Below are 17,123 nucleotides of genomic sequence, written 5' to 3' on the forward strand. Positions count from 1 at the left end.
CCGAATGTGAGAGATGATAAATTTGTTTGCATTTTTCACTCGCGATAAAAGAATGCAAAAATTGACTTGGAATATTATCGATCGCGATAAATCTCGTAAAAGAATGAAAACGAATAATCATAAATGAGAATTTCCGAACCCTGTTTAAAAATAAAGTTTCGTTTGCTCTTAATTTAGTGGAAACATAATTATAATGAAATCCATAGCCGCGGTGTTATTGCTTGAAGAGGAGAACGAGTCCCAGATTGTTGATGCGGAAGTTGAAAGGCGGAGATTTAGGGGCATGTTTGATCTTTTTCAGATGAGTGAAGAGTCATAAACTCATCATGAACTGTATTACTCACCGCTCAAAGCCAGTGAAATTATAAACGTTGTTTGAGCACTCCACAACATTTGCATTTACTATAGAGTGGAAGATTTGAACGCAAATGAATTCCATTTTGAAAGCCGTCAGGAGGGGCAGAACAAAGCTTATCCTTCCATAGCAAATCGAATTCGAGACAACATACGCACCTCTTTTTAAAAAGTTAGTAAAAATAAGTGCAATAATAAAAGCATCTTTTTTATGTAACTTCACGTTTTATGTATGTATGTAGGTATAAACATACCTCTATTAATTTTATATACAAAGAATAAATTGTATTCAGTCTATTTCACAGTCTTATTTATAGATAATGAAAACAAAAACGCCTGTGCTTCCTCTTTGAAACCCTCGCGCAATATCCCTTTTGGTTGTCATTATTTGAGCCAATTTGTCGTATTGCTCGCGAAAACACAGAAATCGAGAAAATTCGTTTATGATGACTTTTACAATCATGCACAGTATCTTTTATTTAATTTTTTATAAAATTTTATTATTTAAACCCACGAAAATAACAATCGCAACGTTCACCGTCAACAAATTTGCAACTTAGAAAAACGGAACTACGATCGAAATGTAGAATAGATCTTCTTCTTCGCAGAGGAGGCCTTCCTCTTCCTCTGTTACCAGCATCGCGGCCCGCGTTGAATATTTTCAGAGCAGGAGCGTTTCTGTCCATCCGAACGACATGGCCAAGCCAGCGGAGCCGCTGAATTTTAATTCGCTGCACTATGTCTATATCGTTGTAAAGCTCATACAGCTCACCGTTAAATCGTCTGCGATAGTCGCCATCACCAACGCGTAAAGGTCCGTATATCTTTCGCAGAATCTTTCTCTCGAAAACTCCAAGAGCCGCCTCATCAGATGCTTTCATTGTCCATGCTTCCGCGCCATACACCAGCACAGGCATGATGAGTGACTTATAGAGTGTGATCTTTGTACGACGAGAGAGGACTTTACTTCTCAATTGCCTACTCAGCCCAAAATAGCACTTGTTGGCAAGAGTGATTCTCCGTTGGATTTCAAGGCTGACATTATTATTGGTGTTAATGCTGGTTCCCAAATAAACGAAGTCGTCTACTTTTTCAAACTTGTAACTGTCAACAGTGACGTGGGTGCCAAGACGCGTATGCTCTGACTGTTTGTGTGCTGACAGGAGATACTTCGTTTTGTCCTCGTTCACCACCAGACCCATTCGCTTTGCTTCTCTATCCAATCCCGAGAAGGCAAAACAGACGTAGCCCTTGTTTTTACCGATGATATCGATGTCGTCGGCATACGCCAGCAATTGTACGCTCTTATAAAGTATTGTGCCTGAGCGGTTCAGTTCTGCGGCTCTTATTATCTTCTCCAACATAAGATTAAAGAAATCACACGAAAGGCAGTCCCCTTGTCTGAAACCTCGTTTGGTATCAAACGGCTCGGAGAGGTCCTTCCCTATTCTGACGGAGCTGGTGGTATTGCTCAACGTCATTTTACACAGCCGTATTAGTTTCGCGGGGATACCAAATTCAGACATCGCGGCATAAAGGCAACTTCTTTTCGTGCTGTCGAAAGCGGCTTTGAAATCGACAAATAGATGGTGTGTGTCGATCCTATTCTCGCGGGTCTTTTCCAAGATTTGGCGTATTGTGAATACCTGATCTATGGTGGATTTTCCAGGCCTAAAGCCACACTGATAAGGTCCAATCAGCTCGTTGACGGTGGGCTTCAGTCTTTCGCACAATACGCTCGATAAGACCTTGTAACCTATGCTTAGGCCAATTCCGCGGTAGTTGGCGCGTATGGCGGGGTCGCCTTTCTTGTGGATTGGGCAGAGCACACTTAAATTCCAGTCGTCGGGCATGCGTTCATCTGACCATATTCTGCATACGAGCTGATGCATGCACCTCATCAACTCCTCGCCGCCGTACTTGAATAGCTCGGCTGGCAGGCCGTCAGCTCCAGCAGCTTTGTTGTTTTTCAGCCGCGTAATCGCTATTCGTACCTCGTCATAGTCAGGCGGTGGGACAGCTACTCCATCATCATCGACTGGGGACTCGGGTTCGTCTTCCTCACTACTTTCAGCGCTGCTATCATTCAGTAGGTTATAAAAGTGTTCTCTCCACAATTTAAGTATATTCTGGACATCGGTCACTAGGTCGCCGTTGTTGTTCTTACAGGAGTTCGCCCCGGTCTTGAAACCTTCCGTAAGTCGCCTAACCCTCTGGTAGAATTTTCGGGCGTTCTTCCTGTCGGCCAGCATCTCAAGCTCTTCGCACTCACGTATTTCGGCCTCTCTCTTCTTATTGCGGCAAATACGTCTCGCTTCCTTCTTCAGTTCCCTATAACGGTCCCAAATGGCTCGCGTTGCGCCCGATCGCAGCGTGGCCCTGTAGGCGGCATCTTTTTTCTCTGCGGCTTCTTGACATTCCTCATCGTACCAGTTGTTCTTTCGGGCTCGCTGAAATCCAACTACTTCTTCGGCGGCGGTACTTAATGATCGGGAAATGTGGTTCCACTGCTCGCGTACGTCGGATTGTTGAAGAGTGCTCTCAGAGAGCAGGTGTGTGAGTCGAGTGGCGAATAAATTGGCCGTCTGTTGTGATTGCAGCTTTTCGACGTTAAGCTTTGCTTGCATTGTTGGGCGCACATTTTTTGCTGCACAGAGGCGGGTGCGTATCTTGGCTACAACAAGATAGTGGTCGGAGTCGATGTTTGGCCCTCGGAGTGTACGTACGTCCAAAACGCTTGAAGCATGCCTTCCGTCTATCACAACATGATCGATTTGGTTTCTCGTTTTTCGATCTGGAGACAGCCATGTAGCTTGGTGGATGTTCTTATGCTGGAACCTAGTACTACATATTACCATATTTCGGGCCCCGGCGAAGTCGATCAGCCTCAGTCCGTTATCGGACGTTTCGTCGTGGAGGCTGAATTTTCCGACAGTGGCGCCAAAGATCCCTTCCTTGCCCACCTTGGCATTAAAATCGCCAAGCACGATTTTGACATCGTGTCGGGGGCAGCGCTCATATGTACGTTCCAAGCGCTCATAGAAGAGATCCTTGGACGCCTCATCCTTCTCTTCCGTCGGGGCATGGGCGCAGATGAGCGAGATGTTGAAGAATCTAGCTTTGATGCGGATTGTGGCTAGACGTTCGTCCACCGGGGTGAACGCCAGTACTCGGCGACGGAGTCTCTCTCCTACCACGAATCCAACACCGAATTTGCGCTCCTTTACGTGGTAACTGTAGTAGACGTCGCAAGGCTTCACGCTTACTTTACCTTGCCCCGTCCATCGCATTTCTTGGATGGCGGTGATGTCAGCCTTTGTCTTCCCGAGGACATCAACCAGCCGGGCAGAGGCACCTTCCCCATTAAGGGTCCGGGGATATTCCAGGTGCATACCCTTAAATCATAGTCCTTTATACGTTTGCCGTGGTCGTCATCAGAAAAAGGGGGTCTCATCCGAGGCTGTTTGCTTCTTTTCATTGGGCGGGGTTTTAACGTGGCGGGACCCAAACCCAGCGCACGCGAAGTTTTACGCCTTCTCACTTTAGCTCGCTCCCAAACGGGTGTTTGGTTGCTACCCAGAGGATACGTGGATATAAATATCCGGAGGTTGTGAGCTGCGATGCACAAAAATCGCTTCTGGCCACTCCCAGGTGAATGGCAGTCAAAAGTTTTCCACTTCTGCGCACGGAACCATCCTCCATGTAGAATAGATATAATCGTAAATTTCGAAGATTGATCGAAAGGAAACGGAACGCAGAATACCAAAGTTGCCAAACGGAGAAAATTTCGATTCGAGTGATTATAATCATCAATATATAATCTGTTCCAATAGCAGTCCGGTTTACAGGATTTAGTCAGAACTTACAGGAAGTCATTCCTATTGACATAAAACCTGTAAGTGGGAACACATTTGAGAGAGTAACTGAGCAACTGTTCTTAGTCAGAAGTTACAGGATTTAGTCCGGAGTTTTTTTTCCTGTAAGTTCATGAAAAGTGTCAAACGATCAGCTGATTTGCATGTGCAAGCAAAAACAAACAGCGGTGAAAGCAAAATACCTTATATTTGTAAAAAAAATGGAAGTAAACAACGAAATGTTTGAATATGTATAGATTTTAATAATTATTTAGTGATATTTCAGCTAAATCAGTGTTGTACAAATGACATGTAAACAAACCGACTGACGTTTTTACAGGAAATAGTGCTTTTTGCGTTCCTATGCACTTCTGCATCTGTTCTCCTTTTACTCTCATTTGAGAGAGTAAAATTGTAGTTTGACAGTTCCACAGGTTTTAGTCCGAAGTTCAAAGGAACAGACTAATATATATAAGTGACCTACTAGCTCTCTCAGTGAACGGTTGCATTTTTTGATTTTGCTTATAAACGTTACACACTTTGTGTAAAACACTTATATTACGGTTACGGTTACAGTTATTTTCCTTATTCAACTGACTTTATATATTTTTTTGTTTAAAAATAAAGATTAAAACCAAGTACGTAAATACATATTTGTGTGTTCCAAATGGCCCTGGGGGCCACCTACCTTGGGGAGAACAGGTATGCCCTGTTATCTCCGTCCCCGAAACCAAAACGAAAAAAAACCTGATTTAACGCCGTTGGACCCTTTCCCTGGACTCCCAATCATGAAAAAGGATGACCCGAAATTCCTAATTATAAAATCATCTGATGATAGAAAACCGATTACAACTTTTTCGTGCTTTGCGATCCATAAAAGAATTCAAGCCATAAGCAGTGAGGGCAACGTCATCTCTGAGCTTCGTGATGGCAGCTTATTGCTGCTTGCTAAGAATAAGAAAGCTGATGATAAGTTCCTGAATGCTAAGACAGTACCCGGTGTTGGAAATATTTCTATAAAGTTACACAATAACCTCAATTCGGTAATAGGCACAATTTATGCGCCCTTCTTAATCCACGTATCCGAAGACGAAATAGTTGAAGGCCTCAAGGAACAAGGAGTAACAGCTGCTTATAAATTTTCAAAAATTATTGATAGCACTCGTAAGCCTTCTGGCGCCATCTTGTTAGCCTTCGATAAATATACTCTCCCGGATAAAATTGAGGTCGCCTGGAGGATTCTTGACGTTCGTCCATACTACCCTAACCCTAAGCGTTGTAAGGTATGTCAATCTATTGGTCACACTGCTAAGCATTGCCATAATACCCCAGTCTGTGCCACGTGTACACTTCCCCCCCATACTCCATCAGATTGCACTAGAGTCTTATGAGCAACCACCCTTCCTCATCGAACCAATGTCCTAAATTCCAACAGATGAGAGAGATCCTCAAAGTTAAAACTATAAATAAGTGTTCAATGCGTGAAGCCATTAAAAAATATAATAGGCAAATCCCGTTTACTCCCAAAGCTAATTTCTATGCAAACATAACAAAAACATCCAACCAAATCATAGAATCATCAACAAAAACTGAAAGCAACATTAAACCAAAATATGAATCTTCCATCGCATTTAATTCTTCTCCTTATTTTGGAGACTCCTCTCCTTCCCCTAACTTCTCCCCCGTTACCAACTTTGATAACTCTTCACCCAACACCCTTTCCCCTCCCCAATGCTCGTTTCTCCCCTTTCCTTTTCCCAACAAATTCCTCTCACCCCACCTAATACTCTTGAGTTATCCTCTCCCCCCTCTTCATCTAAGTAATTCTTTCTTTTATTTCTTGCCTTCATGATTTCTCTCTTGCAGTGGAATATGAATGGTTATTTAAATAACTATATTGAACTAGAGTACTTAATTAAAACTATTAACCCCTCAGTCGTTTTGTTAAATGAAACCCACCTTGCACATAATATCATAGCCCCTACTCCTAAAGCTTATATTGGATACTTCTACAACCTGCCCTAAATTACCAATAGTAAACAAGGCATTGCAAACCTAATTAAAAAATCTGCCTCGTTCTACCTATTACCCTATTTCCTCTATATCATGTTGCTGTAGAGCTCCAGTTAGCAAACAAAATTTCAATTATTTGTGCTTATTCACCTCCTAATGAATTTTTCTCTTTAACCGACTTTAATAATCTTACTCCCTCTTCCTCTAATCAATCTATCCCTGTATCGTCATCGAAAACTGTTAGGCCTACTCCCTTATGGTGGAACCGTGATCTAGCAGAGTTAAGACAAGATCAACAACGTAAATGGCATGAATTCAAACGTAATCGCATCTCAACCAATCTTATTCAATACAAGAATCTTATTCAATAGAAGAAATCTTACGCTTTATCTCGACGTGCATCTAAAGCTGCCAAAATGTCTTCCCTGCAAGAACAGTGACTATCATTTGACCAATCATTTGAGTAGCAAGACTGATAGAGATTTCTGTCACTGGCTACCTACAAGTTTCTATCAAATTCTAAAGCGAAGTGTGAAAAATCTGATGGAAACTTTTGTGTACGTGTGATGCTTCATCTCCTTCTAACATATACGTTCTGGCATCCCTACAAGAACAGTGACTATCATTTGACAAATCATTTGAGTGGCAAGACTGATAGAGATTTGTGTCACTGGCTGCCTACAAGTTTCTATCAAATTCTAAAGGGCAGTGTGAAAAATCTGATGTAAACACATGTAAACATTAAAATGCAATTGCTTCCAAAAATTCACTTCCTCCATTAACTCTTCTTGTGACACCAAAAAAATTTGGTCGGATATAAGAAGGCTAACTGGATTTCCATCTTCCTCCTCCATCACATCAATTAATTCACCTCGAGGCAAACTTCTATATCCACGGGATATAGCTGAAGAATTTGCTCTCTTTTATTCCAATAACTCCTCTGACACTAGTTTCCCTTCTGAATTTTATTCAACTAAATGTTCAATTATCTCATCCTCGTATCTCCCTCCTAACGCTGTATCTTTCTCTGTCAAGCTATTAGATGCTAATATTTCTGTACTTGAATTCCGCACAGCTCTTACCACTGTTAGAGGCAAAACACCTGGCATAGATAAGATCTCCTATACCATCATAAAACATTTCGCTTCTTTTCTTCTTTTCCCGTATTGGATCACATTATAACAACATCTATATCACTGGTGATTACCCTGTTTTGTGGAAGAAGAGCTCGATAATACCAATTTTGAAGCCAGGTAAACCCTCTGCGAGGTAGGTAGTTACCGCCCCATTTCCTTCCTGCCGTGCCTTGGTAAACTGATGGAGAAGGTTATTGCATCCAGGCTCACCTGGTATGTTCATAAGAATAAGTTTCTCCACCCTAACCAGGTTGCATTTAAGAGGGGGCAGGGCACTATTGACGCTCTTTTGCATTTAGATAATTTTGTTTCGGAAGCATTGTCTTCCAGAGATCACATATCGTTACTCTCGATAGATTTTTTAAAAGCCTTTGACCGTATTGGCATCCATGTGGTATTAAGACAGCTTATTGAATGGAAAGTTGGCCCTCGTATATACAATTTTATGAAATCTTTTCTTCAGTCTCTCTTCTACCTTTCCTCTTGATAATGGAAGGTTCCCATCTTTCTGTTATTCTTTTTATTATTGCATTTGATGAAATTAGTGTCATCATAAGGTGCGTCCGACAAGTAAAAAATTTGTAATAGTTTTCCAAATTTTTACTGGATGGCATTCGATAACGACAAAAAATTATCCAACACACAAAAATTGAGAGAGCAAGCGTTTATTTTGATGCCAGAGAAGCGTTCATTTTGTATTGGCAAAATTTTAGTCAGCAAAAATTATCCAACACGAAAACAGATGATCACAAAACATATGGTTGCAATTTTTGTAAACAAACAAAATTGCATTTTCCGAGTTTTGGTATTTATATGCCTTTTGGCTGCCTGCTATGTGACTTTATGATAGCGCCAACTAGTTTTTACTTCTAAAAATGTTTCTGGCGAACATTGAACGTTCACTTTCTTTTTGCCTTCTATGGAGACAACATGAATTTCAGTTTGTTTACAAATAAAACATAAACAAAGTCAGCTGGTGTGTCTTCTTCTTCCGGTTTTTGCAAGTAATGGCTAATTTCCTGTTCGTTTACTTTTTTGCTTTTTCATCTCTTTGGGAGAGAATTTTCGCTTACTCTCTTGATTTTGATTGTTGGCTGGTGTTGGCTAATTTTGTTATCGAACGCAACTATAAACAAATTTCCTAATGTCAGCCATCTTATTTACGCTGATGATTTGCTACTATTTTCTAAAACTTCTAATCTATCTTCGGTTATGGTATCTTTTACTGAAATTCTATCTCTCATATACAATTTGTCACGTTCTTCAGGCGCCTCAATCTCATCCTCTAAATCCAAATGGATACATATTTGTATTTAAGAAACGAAATTGTACTATTCCTTTACTGTCTTTTAGTAATGTAAATATACCTTGTACAAATAGACTTAAGTTTCTCGGCATTGTATTAGACTCTAAGTACTCATTCAAGGATCATTGTAAACATACAAGAGATAAACTATTATCTAGCTTAAGTATTATTAAGTATCTTTCGTGCAAGCGCTCACTCACTGGCCCGGCTCTGCTGTTGAAGGTCACCTCCGCTCTCATATTGTCGACTATCAGCCATGGACTAGAAATATATGGGCATCATGGCAAACATAATCTTAAGATGCTAGCAGCTCCGTACCATACTGCTGGTCGCCGCTCTCTTCGCGCCTTCCCTACATCTCCAATAAAGGATATGTTAACTGAAGCTGGGTTGCCTTCGTTAAACGACATAATGGTAGATTCCATCTATAAGCTCTACCCAAAATTCGTCACTGGCTCCATCTCTCTGCTTCTGAAAAACTTTTATAGAGCTGCCTCACGGAAGCGGTTACCTAAGGTTCAATCCACCATTTATAAATGTACTCATCACCCGCCATGGACAATTAAAGAAGGATCATTCGTCAGCGATCTTGTTACCCTTCCTAAATGCAGCACAACTAGCTCTGAGTACATAACCCGATTCTCTGAAGTTGCAAATCAGTTCAAATCGAGTGGCTGGCAGTTCATTTTTACTGATGGATCTAAATTTTCTAACACCTCTTTCGCTGCTGTGAAAGAAAATAATATACCTATATCGTACGGTCTTCTGCTACCCTTCTGTTCTGTTTTCACAGCTGAAGCTACTGCCATTCTTCACGCTTTTAACTTTTCTAAGCAAAGTAAAGGAAAATTTGTCATTTGCACAGATAGCTTATCTTGCTTTAAAGCCATTCAAAACTTCAGCAATACTAATTACATTGTCTGTGCTTTAAGAAACGTCCTAATCGCTTCCCCCCACAAACTGAGAATTATGTGGGTTTCGGGCATCAAAGGCAATTCGATGGCGGACAGAACTGTCAAAGAAATGTGCAACATCCCTACAATGACCTCATCTCTCTTCATCAAGAGCGACATAAACCGGGTTATAGCTCAACAAAGAAGTGCCAAGTTAGCAGCTGACTGGATGAATTATACCCACCATTACTCCCGCAGTAACATTAATCGGTCTAAACCAACTTATTCGACGTCCGTCCCAGCAAACTACATCACTCCCTATATACGATTACGTATTGGCCACACCATTATTACAAACAGTCATCTACTGAATGGTACCAGTCCTAACCAGTGTCCTTATTGTGATTCCACCGTTAGCGTTCTACACATTGTAGCTTTTTGTACTGTTCTGGCAAATCACATACATCGCATTTTTGTAAATGATGATCCATTTGGATTACTAATGAACCCTTCTACTAACAACATATCGTCACTACACACGAATAAAGGCGCGCTAGTGTTTTGACGGCGAAAAAAGGCGCGTAAAAAAATTTTGCGAAAAAAAAGCTTATGAAAAACTTCGGCGAAGTATGTTAAGAGTCTTTGACGCTGAAGTTTTTTTATGCGTCTTTTTTCGCCGTAATTTTTTGAGCTCGGGCCTTTATTCGTGTCTAGTGACGATATGCAAAATTTACAATTTTCTCAATGATACTGATCTTCTCCGACGCATTTAAGACAAAGCCTTTTTCACCAGCCAGCCGAAAGCCTCTGCTGCTAGCGCTGCTGTTTCATAGGTTGTATAGTAATTGTTATTATGATATAATCTTTCTTAAATAAAAAATAAAATAAAAAAAAATCCTCAATATTCAATAGTGAACACAGCCAGGATCAAACCAGATTACCCATCAACAATACCTACAAATTTACTCAAACCCCTACATACGTCTTCGGATTGGACACACTATGTTGTTGTTGTTGTAGCGGCTACAACAACCCCGCCCAGGACGGTTGGTATCTTAGTCGTTGTCGTCAAGTTCCACTAACGCAGCCCTAGGAAGCGTGCAGCTTCTGTAGGGTTGGTCCACACGGACAAGGCCGTTAGGGTTGTCGGGTTTTCCGGGCATGCGAAGAGATGTTTCGAGTCATGTGGGGTCTCTCCGCATGCCGGACACTCATTTGGCACATCCTCATTCAATCTACTCAGGTAGGAGTTTAACCTGCTGCAGTAGCCGGAGCGAAGTTGTGCTAGTGTCGTTCGCGCCTCCCGAGGCAGATGAAGCTCCGTCTCGTCTGTGTCCGGGGGCGGTATACCTAGAACGGCAATCACAGGTCTTGAGTCTACATAACTCGAGACTGACTCCCTGTGAATGCCGTTCAGGGCCAGTCGGTAAGCTGACGGGTCCAGAGGTTGCTTGATGAACCTCTGGACTTCGTTCGTCAGTTCATATAGATGCCTACTGACGTGCCTAGGCGAGGGCTCCTCTGCAAGCAGCTGTCTGTTTGGGTGGCCACTTCTGTGGCTCCCGATCAGGAACTGCTTGCAGAGCATTATGTTGTGCTCCTTTACGGGGAGCATTTGCGCCTCGCCGTGGAGATGGTGTTCGGGCGACATCAGGAGGCATCCTGTCGCTGTCCTGAGTGCAGTGTTCTGTACAGTCTGTAGCTTCGTCCACTGCGTCCTACTAGTCCCCGGCGACCACACTGGCGCTGCGTAGTTCAAAACCGGCCGGCTTATTGCCTTGTATGTTGCCAGCAACGTTTCTTTGTCTTTGCCCCAAGTACCGCCGGCTAGCGACTTGAGGACCTTGTTGCGGCTCTGTACTTTATTGACAATAGCGGTTGCGTGCGCAGAGGAGAGCAGGCTTTCGAATGTTCTTCCGATTATTTTAGGGTTATTCACCGTCGGAATTGGTGTGTCATCGACGTGAATTCCCAGCGGTAGCCTGACCTCCTTCGTCCAGATTGTGAACAGGGTCGCAGAGGATTTCGTAGGAGAGGGCTAGACACTTTGCAGTGAAGAAGCGAGAAAGTTCGGAGAGATACCCGTTTACTTTCGAACACAGGTCATCAATTCCATTCCCAGTCGCCATGATCGAAGACAATCGAGACTCCCTCTGGTGGTTGAGGGAGCTTTGAAATGTAAAAGTTAAACAGTAGCGGAGAAAGGACACCACCCTGAGGAGCCCCCTGTTTTATTTCCCTGAATTTACTCGTTTTGTCTCTAAACATTACCGACGAGTGTCGACCATTCAGATAATTTGCCGACCACCGTTTGAGCCTCTGTGGGAGAGAGGAGGCATCTATATCTTCTAGTAGCGTGGAATGGCAGACGGTGTCAAATGCCTTTGACAAGTCCAACGCTACTAGAATCGTTCTCTCACAGGGACAGTTTCGGTTAAGGCCACGAGTTATCTGAGTGTTTATGGCGTTAAGTGCTGTTGTTGTACTGTGCACTTTACGGAAACCATGCTGATGCTTCGCTAGGGTCAAGTGGTTTGTGAAATACGAGAGTAGCAAGGCTTCGAGTGTCTTCGCTACCGGGGAAAGGAGTGTTATCGGACGATAAGAATCTCCTTTGTTGGCAGGTTTGCCCGGTTTGAGTAGTGGGACCACTCTCCCCACCTTCCAGATGTCTGGGATGATGAGAGTGGCCATAGACAAATTGAGGACCTCCGTTAGGTACGCTACCCCCGCAGGACCCAAATTTTTCAGCATAAGCATGCATATTCCGTCGGGACCCATGGCTTTGGAGGCTTTCGCCTTCCCGATGGCCACCTGAACTTCACCGCAAGTGAAAGCAAGGGGGGCACAGGTTGTTGGCAGTTTGTGCAGCCTTCTGGTCACTCGACGCTTGGCTTTGTCCACCGGAGGATGCAGTATGAACTGCCGGCTAAAATAGCTCGCGCATCGCTCCGGGTCCGCCGGAGCATGGTCGCCGAAGGAAATTTCGACTCTGTCGTCGTGCTTCGTCGGATTGGACAGCGACCTCACGGTTGACCAAAGCTTGGACACACTAGAGTGACGCATGCTCACCTCCTTGGGAGAAATAGAACCAACATCTGTCCATTTTGTGACTCAACAACTGTTCTACTGGAATTTTGCCCAATACTGTAAGATAAAGGCAATACAATTTTAATACAGACCCTGTTTGTCTTCTTTCGAATACAACTGAGGAGAATATAAGAACGGTATACAAATTTTTAAAAGAATGTGACCAACTGAGAAGAATTTAAAACAAAATATTTATTCAACGGACAGCTGATAGCCTCTGATGCTAGCGCAGCATGATTAGGTTGTATATATATTAATAACATGTATAAGCTTTAATAAATAAATAAATACAAATAAAATATTTCCACCTTAAAAAAAGAATACTGTTTTGATAAGGACTAAAACCCCTATCGATCTGAATATAAACTTTGTTAATCAGAGAAATGTACGGATTCTGCACTTATACCTCTTCCTTTTTTCGGGGCAAACATTTTGCTTACCTTCCAGGAGCTCAACATATTTGGAATAGCGAGGTTTAACCACACGTTTCTTTTTTTTTTCTAATCGCTTCACTTATTGTCGAATGGGAACGGATGAATGGGTTTCCAAAAATATTTTGTTTCATCAGGTCTAAAAATATTGAAGTTGATACATGAATGAAAATACGTCACGATAGCTTAGAGATCTATACTTCTAAATGCAAGTAGCCGTTTGGTATCTTACCGCATATATTCGTTTCTATCGAAATTTTTAGTAAAAGGGAATAATTTCTATTCAATTCCACCAAGCTGTTCAAAGGCCATTTTCCCAAACCTTTGGTATACAACAAACGTACATTTTGAGCACTCATCCACTTTGCTGACCAAACTCGATTCATTTTGTAATTGAACCCTATGATCAAATCTTACAGTTTGTAAAGGGTATTATACAAAAATTTGTAAACATGCTCTTGCATAATTAACAAATCAACAAAAAGCGTCAAACTAAAAATGGAAAAATGGATTCCGATTGCCTTCCAGAATCGAAGATTTGCTCGAAATAATCGATTTCAGTTATCGATGATAAAATTTACCCGCTTTTACATTAGGCAATGCTGTCAAGACAATAAAGAAATATTTATCAAAGCTCTGACAGACATGTGGTTTGTACCATCGTAAGGTTCCATAATTAAAGTTACTCTTCTTCTTACCGTTTTTTCTGGCAGGCTGTAGGTGTGTTTTTGGGTGGGCTTTAGTAGTCAGCCGCACCTTGTGTTTTAAGAAAACCAGGTGGAATAAACAAATGAAACTTGGTCAGGATGTTAAGGGAGGTATCCTCTAAAACATGTGTAAGTAAAAAATATAAACAATGGCCCGTAGTCATAGTCAAAATAAAGTCGACTTTAAAGTTAGTTGCAGCTTTTTTGACAGATATCCCATTGAAAATTATGTCAAAAAGCTGCAACTAACTTTAAAGTCGACTTTATTTTGACTATGACTACGGGCCTATATCATTGTTTATAAGTTATTTGTTGTTAAAATTTCTTAAGTCGTTCCACTTGGTTTCACTTATTCTTCTTTACCGCCATTGCTCCCATTTGACGTAAACTGTGCTTTTGACGTTTTCTTTTAAATTGAAGCTGCCATATTCTTTGAAGACTCTAAAACGTGGTTTTTTACAGTGAGGACCAAATATCCGTGAGGAATTTGGCCCACACAAATACCCGCCATCAAAACAACCAGCCACACAATAAAGCACAGCAACACAATCCCAAGCAGCCAGCTACGCAACAAGTCACAGCAACACGAGTCATGGCAACACCCGACAGCACCTTCGGTGCCATGACAACGCAACATCACACAGCAACATGTAGCTGCGCGACCACGTAACATCAAGCACACAGCCTATTAAAGTTAAAACACAGCCGATCAGCAGTGAGTCAGCAAGGAGCTGTGGCCGCGACGACAACTTCGACCGAGTGGAGATACCTTGTGCGACGATTTATATCTGTACAGGATATCGCCTCTTCGGAAGTAGAGGGCCGTGACAGCGTACCTAAGCGAGGGGGAGTAGACGCCGCCGTCAGCAGAGCGACATTAGCAGCGCGCCACTCAGCGGCGTCATCAGAGCGCCACCCATCGACGCGACTAGAGTGCTACTCTCCGAAATTGCGAGAGCGCCGCATACCGGCGTCACCAGAGCGCTACTCACCGACGTTTTTAGAGTGCCACTCACCGGCACGACTAGAGCGCAACCCACATTGCTAGAGCGCTACATACCGACGCGGCCAGAACGCCATTTATAGACGTTAGCAGCGCGCCACTCAGCGGCGTCAGCACAGCGCTGCCCACCAGTACCAAAGTCAAGCCACTACAGCCTAACGGGCTCTTAACGGAACAAGGAGCCGTTACCCAGTCACTGCAAGTGACGCTACCGAATGTGTCAAATTGTTATTTGTTATATGTTCTTTTATAGAAATTAAGGAAAATTAAATAATAGAGTACGATTTACCAGAGCCCCGAAACTACAAATTTATTGTAACGAACCCGGGACACGGCGAGTATATCCCAGCATTCTAGAAGAAGCATCGGGGCAAACAAAAACGCTTCGTTACATTACTTAAAAAAAAAATTATTCCAAAATTATTTCAAGGAATATATTTTGAGGATAATTTTATAGCGAGCTATTAGTGGTTTATTTCTAAAATAAATTATAAAACGGAAGGCTAGTAAAATACTCCTATTACATTGCGTGTGTAGTATTGACGAATACTATAGTAACGGGGTCCCTTTGCTCTGTCCTTCTCTAAAATGATCGTTCATTTGTCGTTAATAAGATGATATTTATTGAGTACAATTATAATATGTATAGTTGATATAGTATTAGTACAAGATGTGTGCACCACGGTCCGTGGTGTTTCTGGCCGCTGTTTGATTTGTACTGAGTTTCCTCGTCAGCTCCCAGAACAATGCAACCATAACCGTCCCTTGCATGGAGTGGGAGTATACATATAGGTGTCGCTGAGCAAGTTGGTGCTATTCCGTTACATCGTGAGTGGAGCTAAGCGGACGTTAGAGAACGAGTATACTGCTTAGCAAGTGCAAGTTGTTACTATAGCTCTCGTAGACAGTGGCGGTACCGAAGGGGAGACTGTGTTTCACTGATGTAGTACAGTGAGTTGCATAAGTTTTCTCTACAAATTGTACATGCCGCCCCCGATGCTGACTCCAGCATTATGACGAACGTTTGTTTTTGATGACAGCGAGTTAGTTAAGGTACCGTGGTGACTATAAGAAAATAACAATGGGGTTAGTGAATTAGGTTGGCATCATTGCAAGTTGGAATCGGCAATTTGCAAATTTTAGAAATCGACCGCTTGTAAAGACCGTGTTGCGTACGAACAGTGACGACACGAACAAGGCTGTCTGATCCGGGATGTAGATCCGTAATACGCCCCAATAACCATTGATTGGGTGGTAATCGATCATCCTTTATCAAGACAAGTTCACCAACTGCTGGATTTGGATCTTGTCGTCTCCACTTAGCACGCGCTTGAGAATGCGAGAGCCAATCTGTGGACCATCTTATCCAAAACTGTTGAACCAATCTTTGGAGCTCAAAATATTGTAACGACAACGATTTGTTTTCAGGAGACGATTCCGGTGGTAACAGTAAAGCATCGCCGATTAGAAAGTGCCCGGGTGTAACGAAGGTTTGTGACGGAGATGATGTCTCACAGTTTTGTGAGCGTGGATGATCCAAATTTTTTACGGATGTATGTAAGCGTCAATTGCGCGCCACCATGTAGTGTAATTTGGTGAGCAAAGTCGATTAGAAGTTTCGTAAAGTGGTGAGTGCTCGGCAAAATCATGGGGTGCTTTTGATCATATGGTAGATTCGCATGATGTAAACGACCGCATATGCTTTTCCATCTAGGAAAGGTGTCAAACTGACTAGTTTGCTTGTTGTGGATATGTTGATTTTAGACTTAATACATCAAATTTCAGACCCAAAGGTTTCACCCTGTACCATGTGAACAATTCGAAAGAGACTTTGTTGAAGTTCGTTAGTGGTGAGCGGTCCACTGTGACGGTCTTCAATGCGATTTTTGCGCAGATTATGAAAAAATCGTAGCAGCCTAGCTGTTATACGTACCAGTTTGATATAGGAAGAATATCGTAGTAGTAACGAAGTTTCGGCAATTATCGAATGAGCTAATACTTTAGCTGGTTTTTCTTTGGTAGCTGTGCTGTCGATATCGTCTAGGCTACTGGAAGAAATAGCACAGGTCGATTTATCTTGCCGTAGCCATGCAGGACCGATCCACCAAAGATCGAATTGTTTAAGTTAAGTCGGAGTTAAACCTCTAGTCGCGCAGTCGGCCGGATTATCCTGAGTTTTGACATGACTCCATTGACTGGGCAAGCTAACTAACAAAATTTTAGCTACGCGATTCGCCACGTAGAGTTTCCATCGGTGTATATCACCGGCAATCCAGTGGATGACGATCGTCGCATCGGTCCAATAATATATCGGAATCTCACCACAGCGTTGTTGT

The 17,123-nt window shown here is 42.4% G+C and overlaps 1 long non-coding RNA gene across 1 annotated transcript; it reads right to left on the bottom strand.

The window, feature by feature from the left end:
• Nucleotides 1–12,549: 12,549 nt before the first annotated feature.
• LOC118736525 lies at nucleotides 12,550–13,632 on the bottom strand. Its single transcript, XR_004992709.1, has 2 exons — nucleotides 13,310–13,632; nucleotides 12,550–13,216 (listed from the first exon to the last, which is right to left on the bottom strand). It is a non-coding gene; the product is annotated as an uncharacterized LOC118736525 (long non-coding RNA).
• Between the last annotated feature and the right edge of the window lie 3,491 nt (nucleotides 13,633–17,123).

This window comes from Rhagoletis pomonella, unplaced genomic scaffold (assembly GCF_013731165.1).
Source record: "Rhagoletis pomonella isolate Grant_MI unplaced genomic scaffold, Rhpom_1.0 Rhpom_scaffold_00003, whole genome shotgun sequence".
NCBI lineage: Eukaryota > Metazoa > Arthropoda > Insecta > Diptera > Tephritidae > Rhagoletis > Rhagoletis pomonella.